We start from the raw sequence: 13071 nt of genomic DNA, 5'->3' as shown, positions 1-13071 counted from the left end.
ATTTTTGTCACTCAAAGATTTTATTTTCAGAAAATTGTACGCGGACATGAATATCTTCAAGAAAATTGGCTCTAAGAAGAACTCCAAGGGTGTTATTGGGGAGTCTTCTGACAATGATCTCCACCCTCGGAGGTTGGCGGAAGTACGGCTGTGCGAATGGCCGAACACCCCGTTCCTGCAAGAGGCTAGAATTCTTGAGGAGTTCATGCAATATATTGCTAATGCCGGCCTCACCGACTTCATCGCATATGAGTGTGACCAACACCAAATCCTCACAAACAACTTTGTTCAGAGCTTTACTTTCTTGCCTAGAAATAATCCCCCTGAAGTGAGCTTTGATTTATATGCTGAAAACCATCAGATACCACTTACAGAGTTTTGTGACATATGCATGATCCCTTCTAATGCGAGCTTGGTTGAGCCTACGCTGGCCGAATTTGAGGACTTTTACCACACTCTGACGGTGGGTGATGAGAGAGGAGTGTCAGCCATCACTACCGCTGGCTTACATTTTCCCATTGTTCGTTACTTTGCACTTGTTATTCCTAATTGCTTGCTTTCTAGGGAGAAGGTTGAAAGTGCAACTATCCCTGGGTGGTTTTGGTAATTATTAACAACATATAGCTCATTGGACTAATATTATTTAAAGATGATCATTTCAAAAAGTTCAATGATTGGCAGAGCTTGGATTAGGAATCTGGACCCCTCAAAATGCTAAGGACACACATTGGCTCAAGCTCAAGACTCTACTTTTTCATTTTAGTGATCCAAGATCACATTGAGTCCATAGGAAAAGCCAATACTATTAAAAGGGGATGAGGTGTTGCTTAATGGCTTGCTTGCTCAAAATGCTTAGTGATATGCTCCAAAAACCCTCAACCACTTTGTCATATCCACATATGTCCCAAACCAAAAGTCAAACTCGGCCCCACCAACATGTTCTATCCGGCGCCACCGAGATCACTTGACATAGCCACTGCCAGAAACCCTAGTCATATCGGTCTCACCGATAGGGATCTCAGTCTCACCGAGATGGGATTGCAAACTCTCAGTTTCCCTTCGTAACGTTTCGGTTCAACCGAGATGAGCAATTGGTCCCACCGAGTTCGCAATGCAAACTCTCGGTTTCCCTTTCGTAATGTTTCGGTCTCACCTAAATGAGCGATGGTTAGCCTATTACCAAAATCTTTCCCCCGGAGTTTGTGTAATCGGTCTCACCGAGATTACGTTATGCCCTAATCCTAATGGAATCGGTCCCACCGAGTTGACATGTCGGTCCCACTGAAAAGCCTAACATTCACATTTTGTACTGAATCGGTCTGACCGAGTTTTCTGATTCGGTCCCACCGAGTTTGGTGAATTGTGTGTAACGGTTAGATTTTGTGTGGAGGCTATATATACCCCTCCACCAACTCTTCATTAGTGGAGAGAGCCATCAGAACGTGCCTACACTTCTAGCATACATTTTCTAAGAGAGAACCACCTACTCATGTGTTGAGACCAAGATATTCCATTCCAACCATATGAATCTTGATCTCTAGCCTTCCCCAAGTTGCTTTCCACTCAAATCATCTTTCCACAAAATCCAAATCTGTGAGAGAGGGTTGAGTGTTGGGGAGACTATCATTTGAAGCACAAGAACAAGGAGTTCATCATCAACACACCATCTATTACCTTTTGGAGAGTCGTGTCTCCTAGATTGGTTAGGTGTCACTTGGGAGCCTCTGTCAAGATTGTGGAGTTGAACCAAGGAGTTTGTACGGGCAAGGAGATCGCCTACTTTGTGAAGATTTACCCTAGTGAGGCAAGTCATTCGTGGGCGATGGCCATGGTGGGATAGACAAGGTTGCTTCTTCATGGACCCTTCGTGGGTGGAGCCCTCCGTGGACTCGCGCAACCGTTACCCTTCGTGGGTTGAAGTCTCCATCAATGTGGATGTACGATAGCACCACCTATCGGAACCACGCCAAAAATCTCCGTGTCTACATTGCGTTTGCTCGCTCCAAACTCCTCCCTTTACCTTCATATGCAAATGTTTTACATTCCGCTGCTATACTCTTAGACTTGCATGTGTAGGTTGATTGCTTGACTTGTGCTAAGTTGCTAAAATCTGCCAAGACTTAAAATTGGGAAAAGGCTAGATTTTTATTTGGTCAAGTAGTCTAATCACCCTCCTCTAGACATACTTTCGATCCTACAAGTGGTATCAGAGCTTTGGTCTCCATTTGCCTTGATTTCCATAGCTTTTGGTGATCATAGCCTTGGTTTCACAACCTAGGAGAGTATGGCGTCTAGCGAGGGAAATTACCACCATAGAGGTCCTTACTTTGATGGTACTAATTTTGCTAGTTGGAAGCATAAGATGAAAATGCATATTCTTGGACATATACCCGCCATTTGGTCTATTGTGTGTATTGCCTTGCAAGGTGAATTCTTTATTGGGAGAAAACCGAACCGTGAGGCTAGCACGGAAGAGTTGAAGATGCTGCAATACAACACTCAAGCTTGCGATATCCTCTTCAATGGATTGTGCCCCGAAGAATTCAATAAAATCAGCCGTCTTGAGAATGCAAAGGAAATTTAGGAAACTTTGATTGATATGCACGAAGGTACCGACTCTGTAAAGGAATCCAAATTCGATGTGCTTCAAAGTCAACTTAACAAGTTCAAAATGAAGGATGGTGAAGGTGTCGCTGAAATGTACTCTAGGCTTGCTCTCATCACAGATGAGATTGCTGGCTTAGGAAGTCAAGAGATGACCGGTAGATTCATCATCAAGAAGATCCTAAGAGCCTTGGATGGAAAATATGATACCGTGTGCACATTGATCCAAATGATGCCCAACTACAAAGATCTCAAACCAGCGGAAGTCATTGGAAGAATTGTTGCTCATGAGATGTCACTCAAGGATAAGGAAGAGCTTCACAACAAGTCAAGTGGTGCTTACAAAGCCTCATATGATGCTCCTACATCATGAAGTGAGAAACAAGCCTTCAATGAAGAATTGAGCCTAATGGTGAAGAACTTCAACAAGTTCTACAAGAGTAGAAGCAAGGAAAGAAGTTCCAAGTTAAAGTCCTACAATGACAAAAGATCTTCAAGTCATGAACGTAATTGCTACAATTGTGGAAGACCCGGACACTACTCCAATGAGTGTATGGCTCCCTACAAAAGAAGAGAAGATTCACCAAAAAGGAGAAGTAGAAGAGAAGAATCACCACCAAGAGAGAGAAGGAGTAGAGATGACCGTTATGAATGAAGAACATCACGAAGAAGCAAGGATTCGGAAAAGAAGGACAAATCATTAAGGAGCTACACAAAACGAAGACATCAAGCTCATGTTGGTGAATGGATATCCGGATCCGACTCCGACAGTCACTCCGAGAGAAGTTATCACTCCGACTCCGAATATACTCAAGATGAAGGTGTTGCCAGTCTAGCACTTGTGTCAACCAACTCCTACGATATATTTGACTCACCAAATGAAGGAATTGGAAGATGCTTCATGGCTAAAGGTCCAAAGGTATCACACCCCGAGTATGTTGATTTCAATAGTGATGAATATGATTTGCTAGGTGATGATGATTTACTTGTAGACAACTCTAGTGATGAAAACTATGATGAACTTAATATTAATCATGCTAATCAAGATAAAACGAATGATGATGATAAGAAGGAGATTGAGCGTCTAACTAAAGAACTAAACACTCTTAAGTTAGCTCATTAAACTACCTTGGAAAATCATCGAGAGCTTTTAAAGACTCATGATAAGTTACACTTTGAAAAGCTCAACCTTAAGCAAGAGCATGGGTTCTTAAAAGCAATCAATGATGATCTTTGCAACAAAAGTTCTTCTTACATTGCCAAGCATTTATTGATGCGGAGCATCCTATGGACATCACCATGTTCACCTTCATTGCACCTCAAGCCCCAAGTGGACCTAACGTACCTAAGGTGAACCCGCTCCTCATCAAGATTTACATGAATATCTATTAAACTTGGTCGCTACCTCACCACGGAACATTGTGCATCATTAGGTACGAGGACGACCGCCACCCAGCAGCTATGGAGCATCCCGGAGGCCAAGGAGAAAGACCACCAGGCTACGAGGACGACCACCAGGCTATGTTGGACAGGAGGTCCCAGGCGACCCCGTGCGCACGGGCCCCCGAGACCCCATGTCCACGGGCTACACAGGGAGCTGGCGCTAGAGCACCTCGTGCGCGCGGGCTTGTACCATGCCCACGGGACCCCCGTGCACACGGGCCCATCAGGATGGATGGCTGTGAGCTGCTGTTGGGCCTCCTCTTCGTCCCCTCCATCCACCTACATATATATTCCATACCTAGACCATTTGTTAGGGATAGCAAAGTATAGCAAAGTATATGAGATGATTATGCGAGCTTTGCTCCTTGTACCCACTCCTCTAGGAGATCATGTCCTCCTAAGGGAGAAGATCCACTTGTGGATATCAAGACCCCCACATGTGGGAAGGATCCCCATCATAGGATCATCAAGACCTCTCTCCTCATAGGATTGGGATGAACTAGTATCTTGTATATTTCCTTTGTTGTTCTTGAATCATTGTGACCTCTTGTATGTTCTTGGATCTAGCATATGTTTGATTGGATCTAGTCAATTGAGTGTTTCCTCTTGTTTTCTCTCTTGTGTTCTTCTTGTTCTTGGGGATTCCCGCTCCAATTCGTGAAAGATCCCCACTTAAGGTTCCACCCTACAACATCTTGGTATCATGAGCAAGGTTGATCACGAAATTGGAGCCCCCCTCTTTGGTTTCTAGCCTAGTTTTGTTGTTTTTGTCCCAATTTCGAAAATTTCCCACCAAAAATAGCCCCAATTTTTTTTGTGATTTGTTGGTTTGATGAGGTTTTGTTGGATTTGATCCATGGATTTGCTTGGTTTCAAGTGGATCTAGCTTTCCTCCACCTTCCCCTACCTTCCATCCTTCGATTTTGACCTCAGATTCGAGATTTGCCACGGATCCGGAGTTGTTCATACGCTCCTTCGGGACCCCGTGCACACGGGCCATCGGGACCCCGTGCGCACGGTCCTTCCAGTGTGCTTCGGCCACTTGGTTTTCGCCCACCCCATCCTCCCATACCACCCCCATACGCCCAGCTAAACCCCAACAATGAAATCCATCCATTTGGAGCCCGGATTGCGAAGAACTCCGCCAAACAGGCATGTCCCAGGTGACCCCATGCGCACGGGACCCCGTGTCCATGGGCCCTAGACCCCGTGCGCACGGCCCCCTTGCAGCAGTCGCGTGTGCTTCACCATTTCGGCCATAACTTCCACATCCGGAGTCCGAGTTTCGCGTTCTTTAGCTCGTTGAGTAGCTATTGACATCCCCCATACATCTAGATAGGTTCCAACACCATTTGACTCCATCACAATTTTGACATTTTGGCATCTTTGCCTAGTCCCTCCACCATATCACCCGCAAAACCACCATAGCCTTCCGCAACCTAACCCTTTTTGCTCCATATGGCATTTCTGGTTGTTTGAGTGGTGACTTGAGTCTCCTAAGGTGTTTCGGCTACTTAGGGACGGTCGCTTCTTCATTAACCACCACCACCACTTCCGCATTGCCATCTTTGCTTCCACCATTTGACCTTTTCCCTATGAGATTTTGAGTTTGCGGTTTTTACCGTTGCCTAAGGTGTTTCGTCTACTTAGGGACGGGTCTACATCATCTTGGTATCTACATCAAGACCACCGCCACTCATCATCTCCGCGACATTGTCATCAACATCGACCACTTCATCATTTTGACACCCTAACCGTAAGCAAGAACGGTAACCTCTATATCATCTTGGTATCGTGGTATCCCATCATTGTACATTCTTGCCATTACATTGTTAACCCCTTAGCCCATTTTGCGTCACTTGCCTATCGAGACTAGCCATTTGAGTATTGCCGGCAACGTTACTTGTGCACATTAGTGATCCGAACCTTCCATTGCATACATACCATATCATATTGGTATCATCTTGGTATCATATCATCTCTTGTGTCACAAGATTGTTCCCGCATATACAAAATCACTATCTTGGTTTGTGCATAGTGGCCATAAAAAAGGAGAGAATAAGCTTTTAAGCAAAAGAAAAGAGAGCAAAGAGCTTGTATGCAAGTGCCATAGCATCATACCACATTGCACATAAGATTGTCATATCCGATCATCTTGGATCATCTTGAGAAGAACACCGGGACATCATACACATAGCATACTTGGGATAGAAAGCTCATACATTTTGCACCTTATAGGTTGTGCACAAGTGTCATATCCGCCTATTGAGCAATCATGCTAGCGTCTCTCTTGAGTTGTGCAACACGAGCGTTTTCCATGGATTCCACATCTTGTGCTCATTCCTTGGTTGCATGACCCCATTTATCTATCCGTGTGTGTGTTTCCATGTACCACCCATTGCTATTGGTCTACTTGTTTCACTTGCGAATTTGTGAATCTTTTCCAACATTATTGACTCTTGCTAACAATTTGCATCAAATTTTTGTGCCACTATCCTCACCGAGGTCCACCTTAAGCCTTACTTGTGTAGGTGTGAGAATTGACAAGATCCGGTACCAATTGTGCTATTTCCTTGTTACATTATTGAGTGATCATTGATCCATCTTCAACATTGGATAAGGTACATTGGTCTAGTTCTTTCCTTTCTTCCACTCACATTTTCTCGAGTCTTGTGATGGATAGGCAAGGCATTTCATCTCCGGTCTTCCACGACAACGACGGCGCGAACAACTACATCACCAAAACGCCCATCTTTGGACTACAACGAGCAATGTGAAGCTTTGAGCGACTCACCGCCGACATTCACCAACGTGAAGCACGAACAAGGGACTACATAAACACCAAGTTGGACGCACAATTGGATGACATCCGACACGTGTGGGCCAACTACAAGTCTTCTTCCTCTTCGTCATCCTCACGGCGGAGACGCTCCAGTCGCTAGGCTTCGTTACGGCCACAAGATGCAAGTACCACACGGCATCGTCAAGAAAACCTTCAGGAGTACAAGAGAAGACCACGAGACAAGCACCACCAAGACGGAGCTACGACTACGACCACCACTTCGGCATCTTCGCCAAGTGTTATCAAGTCATCTTCGCCTTTCGACGTACGTCATCTTCGCCTACCTCCAACAAGTACGCCTACTTCAACATGATCAAGGCCAAGGTGATCACCTACGAGCGAGGGTGACATTTCCATCTTCGGAAGCCCCTCAAGGGAGATGGTTGAGCATGGGATTTTCCCTTCGACCACGACGACATATGATGACTTGAGTGACTTGTGCCACCATATTGAGAGCGAGAGTGACTTCACCACTAGCCCCATATATGACGAGTTGCCACAACTCCCATGTGAGGAGAGCCACAACCCCCACCACTTGAGTGAGATGAGTGACTCCACCATATGCGAGTTTGAGTGCACCTACCTTGAGGGAGTGAGTGAACCACCACATAGAGAGAGTAAGATAGTTGATAGGTCATGTGAGGCCACTTTCAACTCTAACGACTTGACCTCTACCTCTATTGTGTCTTCTCATTTGGTGCTAGGTCCCATTTATGATGATGCGCCGATCCTCGACGACTTCGTCCTTCCTATGGACAAGATGATGGCCATGGTGGAATACGATGCACCCCCCACATGGTTCCATCATGATGAAGATGACCATGACTCGATCTTCGACACCTCACCTACACCACATGAGTGGAGCTCCATAGGTAACATAGGTGATGGTGCTTCTCTTGTCCCACTAGTGGACTATCTTGCAAATGATTGCTTACATGATGATGATCACCCTATGGATTCATCACATACTATGTCTTGTTTCGATATGCCACCCATTTATGATGAATATGATGATGAGCATGTTGAATTGCCTACTTGTGATGCTATGCTCCATAGGATACCATGTGAAAAATTCTTTTGGTCACATCATGTTTGACAATCCATTGAACTTGTCATATGCTATGAGTGAGATATCCCATATTGCATCATTTCAATCTCAACATAGTAACTATGCATGCCCCATTAAAATAAATCCTATTTGCACATATGGCATAGATGATGAGATGATGGTCATTGGCTTTTGTTTGTCTTGTGATGATATTGCCATGCTTCCTTTAAATGACTTGTGCAATTTATCTCATATGCCATGCCATGAAAATTATTGTGTTTTGCATGCTTGCATCACTTGTATACACCATATGCATTCCACGCATAACAATGCTCTAGATGTTTCCCATGATGCATTACACAACTTGACTCTCCATTATGCTATACATAACAACAAACCCATCATGATGGATGACATGTTTCTATATCATGCAACTCATTTATTTGAGCATTGGATATTTTGTGCTAACCAACACATGCACGTGCGCATCATGATGGATGATGTGTACATCTACCACGCACACACAATTTTCCCTTTGTTTTTGTTGTGTGTAGGTACTCATGTATACTCGTCAACCTCTCAATCCCAAGAGTTGATGAAACGAGCTCTTGAGAGTGCTACCTCTTGAGCACTGGGTTGGTTTTCCCCGAAGAGGAAGGGATGATGCAGCAAAGTAGCGTAAGTATTTCCCTTAGTTTTTGAGAACCAAGGTATCAATCCAGTAGGAGGCTATGCGCGAGTCCCTCGTACCTGCACAGAACAAATAAATCCTCGCAACCAACGCAAATAGGGGTTGTTAATCCCTATAAGGCCACTTACGAGAGTGAGATATGATAGATATGATAAGATAATATTTTTGGTATTTTTATGATAAAGATGCAAAGTAAAATAAAGGCAAAGTAAATAGCAAAGGAAATAACTAAGTAGTAGGAGATCAATATAATAAAGATAGACCCGGGGGCCATAGGTTTCACTAGTGGCTTCTCTCGAGAGCATAAGTATTCTACGGTGGGTGAACAAATTACTGTTGAGCAATTGACAGAATTGAGCATAGTTATGAGAATATCTAGGTATGATCATGTATATAGGCATCACGCCCGAGACAAGTAGACCGACTCTTGCCTGCATCTACTACTATTACTCCACTCATCGACCGCTATCCAGCATGCATCTAGAGTATTAAGTTAAAAATAGAGTAATGCCTTAAGCAAGATGACATGATGTAGAGGGATAGACTCATGCAATATGAATAAAACCCCATCTTGTTATCCTCGATGACAACAATACAATACGTGCCTTGCTGCCCCTACTATCTGTCACTGGGAAAGGACACCGCGAGATTGAACCCAAAGCTAAGCACTTCTCCCATTGCAAGAAAGATCAATCTAGTAGGCCAAACTAAACTGATAATTCGAAGAGACTTGCAAAGATAACCAATCATACATAAAAGAATTCAGAGAAGATTCAAATATTATTCATAGATAGACTTGATCATAAACCCACAATTCATCGGTCTCAACAAACACACCACAAAAAGAAGATTACATCGAATAGTTCTCCACAAGAGAGGGGGAGGACCTTGTATTGAGATCCAAAAAGAGAGAAGAAGCCATCTAGCTACTAACTATGGACCCGTAGGTCTGAGGTAAACTACTCACACTTCATCGGAGAGGCTATGGTGTTGATGTAGAAGCCCTCCATGATCGATGCCCCCTCCGGCGGAGCTCCGGAACAGGCCCAAGATGGGATCTCATGGATACAGAAAGTTACGACGGTGGAATTAGGGTTTTGGCTCCGTATCTGATCGTTTGGGGGTACGTGGATATATATAGGAGGAAGGAGTACGTCGGTGGAGCAACAGGGGGCCACGAGGGTGGAGGGCGTGCCTAGGGTACGCAAGCGCGCCCCCTACCTCGTGGCCTCCTGTTTCCTTTCTTGACGTAGGGTCCAAGTCTCACGGGTCTTGTTTGTTGAGAAAATCACGTTCCCGAAGGTTTCATTCCGTTTGGACTCCGTTTGATATTCCTTTTCTTCGAAACCCTAAAACAGGCAAAAAACAACAATTCTGGGCTGGGCCTCCGGTTAATAGGTTAGTCCCAAAAATAATATAAAAGTGGATAATAAAGCCCAATAATGTCCTAAACAGTAGATAATATAGCATGGAGGAATCAAAAATTATAGATACGTTGGAGATGTATGAGAGAGCAACGACGATTTGGGATCCCGTGGATTGTCCTTCCTACCATTCTCTTCGCACAACGACTACGCGCATCTCTTCTACTTGGCTCTCACAAGGCTATGGGTTATATATCACTTGTTACTTTATGTCCATTATATCTTGTTCAATTTGCATGCTATGCCTATTTACATGATTTTGCCATGCAATTGTGACCCTTGCTTGCATCTACCCATGATTGAGCCTTGTTGCTATTGCCATGTTTATCATGTGCCTCATGCTATTGTTGATTCTTGTGTTGGGAGAGTCATGATGTTCCATTGCTATTTACCTAGGACTTCTTGCCAATACAATGATGATACCCTCCTCATATCTTGCTTTCATGCTTGTGCTATGTCATGTGAATTATTCATGCCCAACATTTGCACACATGACATGATTGCAATGATCCCTTCTAGTATGTTGCATCTTCGCACTACTAGCTTGCACCACATGATTGACTTGGTTGCCTCACACATGATGAACAATTGCTCTTTCCTTTGTGTTGAGTGCCATGATATCTTCACTCCACCATATGCACATTATGCCCGGATTGTCTTGCACTTGACACATGTGTTTAGACATCTCATTATGTTTGGTGTTGTGAATGCTTCATATGCATACCATAGACCATTTGTTGAGCGCCTTATGCGTGCTTTCTATGAGTTTGAGTTAGATGCTTATTCTCTTGACACACATATTTGCATCGCTACCTCACATTTACATGCTTGTTTCCATGATGTCCTTGATTTCTCTCAATTTATGTGCTTTCATGCCATGTCACAATCCTTTGTTACACCATATGCTATGCGTGATGACAACACTTGTTGGGTGAATCACCTCTCGAATGCTTGGTTTTGCTCTAATGCCAACCACATTTGTTTTTCCAAGTGTGTAACACCCTCGATGCGGCTATATCTCCCACGTGTCGAAGCATGACTTAGAGGCATAACCGCATTGGAAGCAATGTCGCAAGTGAGGTAATCTTCACACAACCCATGTGACACATAAGGGAAAAGATACATAGTTGGCTTACAATCGCCACTTCACACAAATACATGAATAAAGCATTACATCAACCAGATACAATCAAGGTCCGACTACGGAACCCAAAATAGAAGAAAACTACCCCACATGCTACACAGATCCCCGATCGACCCCAACTGGGCTCCACTACTGCTCAACTGGGAAAACGGAACAACATAAGGACAAGATCTTCATCGAGCTCCTCCTTGAGCTTGGTTGCATCATCTGCATGGTTCAACGACACCTGCAAGCTAGTTTTTGAAGTATCTGTGAGTCACGGGGACTCAGCAATCTCGCACCCTCGCGATCAAGACTATTTAAGCTTATGGGTAAGGTAAAAAGGTATGAGGTGGAGCTGCAGCAAGCGACTAGCATATATGGTGGCTAGCCTATTCGCAAAAGAGAGCGAGAAGAGAAGGCAAAAGCACGGTCGAACAACTATGATCAAGAAGTGATCCTAGAACAACCTACGTCAAACATAACTCCAACACCGTGTTCACTTCCCGGACTCCGCCGAGAAGAGACCATCACGGTTACACACGCGGTTTTCTACAATCGGACATTAACAGATTCCCATCTGCCCATAACCGCGAGCACGGCTTTCGAAAGTTCATAACCCTGCAGGGGTGTCCCAACTTAGCCCATCACAAGCTCTCACGGTCAACGAAGGATATTCCTTCTAGCGGGAAGACCCGATCAGACTCGGAATCCCGGTTACAAGACATCCTCGACAATGGTAAAACAAGTCCAGCAAGACCACCCGCTGTGCCGACAATCCCGATAGGAGCTGCACATATCTCGTTCTCAGGGCACACCGGATAAGCTAAGCGTACGGGAGCCAACGTAACCCAAGTTTCCAAGGGACGGCCCCGCACGGTGCTCTGGGTTGGGCCAACACTTAGACAAGCACTGGCCCGGGGGTTTAAAATAAAGATGACCCTTGGTCTGGCCTAACTCAAGGGAAAAAGAGGCTAGGTGGCGAATGGTAAAACCAAGGTTGGGCCTTGCTGGAGGAGTTTTATTCAAAGCGAATTGTCAAGGGGTTCCCATTATAACCCAACCGCGTAAGGAACGCAAAATCCGGGAACATAACACCGATATGACGGAAACTAGGGCGGCAAGAGTGGAACAAAACACCAGGCATAAGGCCGAGCCTTCCACCCTTTACCAAGTATATAGATGCATTAATTAAATAAGAGATATTGTGATATCCCAACAAGTAAACATGTTCCAATAAGGAACAACATCTCCATGTTCCAACAAGGAACAAACTTCAATCTTCACCTACAACTAACAACACTATAAGAGGGGCTGAGCAAAGCGGTAACATAGCCAAACAATGGTTTGCTAGGACAAGGTGGGTTAGAGTCTTTGTTTAACAACATGGGTGGCATGATAAGCAAGTGGTAGGTATCGCAGCATAGGCATAGCAAAAGAGCGAGCATCTAGCAAGCGAAGATAGAAGTGATTTCGAGGGTATGGTCATCTTGCCTGAAATCCTGCAAGGAAGAAGAACGAGTGCATGAAGAAGAGAAACGGACATAGACGAACGGGTCCTCACAAACGCGACATTACCGGAACCAACCCGAAGAAGCAACACCGGAAAGAAGCACAATACATAGTAAACAAACCACACATGAACATGGTATGATATGTGGGATGCGGTATGCGGTGCATATGCATGATTTGGAAAGGAATGATTGAACCTGGCCTCAACTTGGAAATCCAAGAGTGCCAATGGAAATGTGAGGTGATTTCGGTTGAAATCGATATAAAGATCCCCGGAATCGGATGCACGGTTTGGAAATGGCAAGCAAAACACATTATAGGCGGTTCCCAAACAGAATGGTAAAGTTTATACTCCCCCTCCACCAACAAGCATCAATCCATGAC

This window comes from Triticum dicoccoides, chromosome 2A (genome assembly GCF_002162155.2).
Source record: "Triticum dicoccoides isolate Atlit2015 ecotype Zavitan chromosome 2A, WEW_v2.0, whole genome shotgun sequence".
Classification (NCBI taxonomy): Eukaryota; Viridiplantae; Streptophyta; class Magnoliopsida; order Poales; family Poaceae; genus Triticum; species Triticum dicoccoides.
The sequence above is the reverse complement of the archived record's forward strand: the minus strand, read 5'-3'. Positions refer to the sequence as shown.